Raw genomic sequence first — 3,097 nt, 5'->3', positions numbered from 1 at the left:
TGAGCAATAGTTATGCTCAAGGTAACTCACCGTAGCCCTGCGGGTCTTCCCTCGATCCTCACGGCGCCACTGCACGCCAGGAGAGTCTCCCAGTCAATCTTAACGGCCTCTAATTAAGAAAGAGTGAGAACACGACTCGTGCACATCGACTGTCGTGTGCCCTCCCCAACAATAGGGCTCTACGGTAATCCACAAGATCGCCAACTGGTGTTTAAGGTGGCCAGTGACACCATCAGTGGACTGGTGTATTCAGTGGTAGCCTTGGCAAGGTCACACTCAAAGATCAGGAATCAGGCAGGTACTTATTGTTATCACTCTATGCTTACAGGTATAGTATAGCCACAAGATCAATGGAGGGGATGATAAAAACACAAAGAGAGTTTTGTATTTTACTTAAAATGTATGAAATATGTCACAAAGCCAAACAACAACAAATAAATCAGCAAATCCTGACGCGGCCGGAAGTTCCCACGAATAGTCCGCGATCATTAGGTGGCAACACCTCCCCCTCCTCATCAAGTGTCAAGAACAGCTGATCGCAATAGGACTCTCCGCGCGAAATTTGCTTGTTTGCTAGATTCACGCGCGCGGATTTCTTTAAATTCTCCAATATTACTAGAAACTCGCACACTCGATATTGGCACAAATAAACCGAATTACTTAGTTACACTGTACTCAGGCTCAAACAGTCTTTTCTACAATCAATTCTACAATGATTCACTGTAATGGTCTTACACTGTTATTTATCCAACAATATATTATGAAATATTAACACGGGAGTTTTCAGTACTTTCTCTCGTGGGCGATAACGCAATAATTCACTGTACTCACAAATGATTATTCACTGAATGAACATAGACATATATATGGTATATAAATCAATCATCAATACATGGAAAATAAATAGTTTCTGGGCACATAGCCTAACCTCCGAATACTGGCATAATATTATATATAATTTACCACTATATGTTCATATCAAAAAATCTATAGAAAGATATACACACCACAGTAAATTTATCACTGGTTCCTGGTGCCTGTACACACCAATAATCAACATGAATATTACAAGTACTCTTGATAGTACTGTCTAGCACACTGGTGCTTTACCGTGACATAGGTGAGACTTGCTCACGACATATAAAATCTTCGGGCTAGATAATATAGCCAAATAATATAGCTAACTAAAGGGGAATGGGGAGGGAACTAGAACCACCTACTTCACCCTATCCTCCGATGAGAGTCGAGATGTAGCTCCTGGTCCTCGTGTCGGGAACGCCCCCACACTACACGTCGTCGTGTCCTACCAGAGCCTCTCGTCGTCCCACCGTTTAGCACGTCGTCTCCGTGCCTCCTCACTGCAGGTCCGTCCTCCTCCTTGACTTCTTGAAGGTTGGAGTCGGTCTCCTGGCCGTCGTCTTCTCCCAGCAACGGCTGTCGCCTACGTCTCAGCTACAGTCGTCCGGGTTCCCCAAATAGTCCTCTCTTCCTCAGCTACCCAGTGGCTCTGTCTGCCACTACGCTGTCACGAACTGGTGAATTGCCATAGACGCCACATACGTCACTGCACGGCTTCACTGCTACTGGCACAGTACCTGACTGGAGCACTTGTTGCTCAAATAACCGTCAATTCCCTCTTCTGGTTCAACACATGAACTAGGGAAGACTTCTCAGAGTACTGGCGGACTTCAGGTGACGCGTAAATCCACGGGAGCGAGGTACAACTGTCCTACTGACAAGACCATCCGTCGCACGTCCGACCTCTATGACGTGTCGTGTCTGACTGCTGGCGCCAGCCCGCGCGCTGGCCGGACCCCCTTCCTTCGTGACGTCACCTTTGCTACGGGAGGTTTTCATTGGCTCCCGGTGCCACACTGCTGTCGGTGACCAATCCGGTGCCACTGACGTCACACGGTTTTGGCGGGAGATCAGAGAAGCCAGCGCCATCTTGGCTCCCTAAAGGGCCTAAACCACAGGCCAAAATATTACTATTTCACAAATTTCTCGGCTCTCCGAGAACACTTCACTCTCTCCCATATATCAAATTGCAGCCTGCAACGTAGAGAACGCTTGGGAAAAGTAGACATGACTCTTACTGCAGGCGTGGGAGAATTATAAAGGGGGGGAACTCCGTCACATACCCCTCCCCTTAAAATAAGAGTCATGTCTCGTTAGTGTATGCGGGATAGGGCGTCCGCCACTACGTCGTCCTTCCCCTTGATGTGCTTGACCTTGATCCTTGTCAGACTCTCAGTGCGGGTGAGACTGGTGCCGTCCGCCCTGGACCACTTACTTTCCTCCTCCGGGAGTTCTCGGTCCCTCGGTACACTCAGACCCGTCTTCCGCTGGGTTTCTCGGGTATTCGTTCCGTCCTGCTTGGCGGCTCTACCTTCCACAGTGAAGAAAGGTCTCAGGCGGCCTGCGTGACACACCTGTTTCTTCCGGGGTCCATCCGGCTTCCCAATCTCGTACGACACTGGACCCAACCGTCGCAGCACTCGGTATGGTCTCTTGAACCGCGACCTGGTCACTCTACCTTTACCTGGCAGCACAACCATTACTTTGGATCCGGCCTGAAAATCCCTCTGCGCAGCTCTCCTGTCGTACCACTCCGACATCTTGCGTTGCGCCTTCTTCAGGAGTTTCCTAGCCAGTTTCTTCGCTCGAGTGAGACGTTCTCTGAACTTCTGGACATATTTATTCACCGTTCCCACGGTCGCTCCTGGCGTCCATCGTTCCTTCAGCATGAATAGCATGGCATATATAATATAAATAAATGGAAAGTAAGCCTTCTCAGGACCCACACGTCCTCCTTCGGCCTTACTAACCAATTCGGGGAACTCCTCCTGCTGTAACTCTCCGAGACGAGTGCGGTTTATCCCTAGAGAACCGGTGAGTGTCACCTGCAACTCACCATTCGGGCTACTCTCGCCCTCCACTCGTTCTCTGGGTCCTACGCAGAGGTGATCTGTTCCCAGGCTGTCAGTCGACTCCTCAGCCCCATCAGATCCACAATCTCCTGGTTCTTCGCGTTGTCTCGGTGTCACAGTACAAACCGGGATCGCCACCGGTGCGATTCCCTTCTCGTCCCCACAGG

The sequence above is a fragment of the Procambarus clarkii genome, chromosome 9 (genome assembly GCF_040958095.1).
Source record: "Procambarus clarkii isolate CNS0578487 chromosome 9, FALCON_Pclarkii_2.0, whole genome shotgun sequence".
Classification (NCBI taxonomy): Eukaryota; Metazoa; Arthropoda; class Malacostraca; order Decapoda; family Cambaridae; genus Procambarus; species Procambarus clarkii.
The sequence above is the reverse complement of the archived record's forward strand: the minus strand, read 5'-3'. Positions refer to the sequence as shown.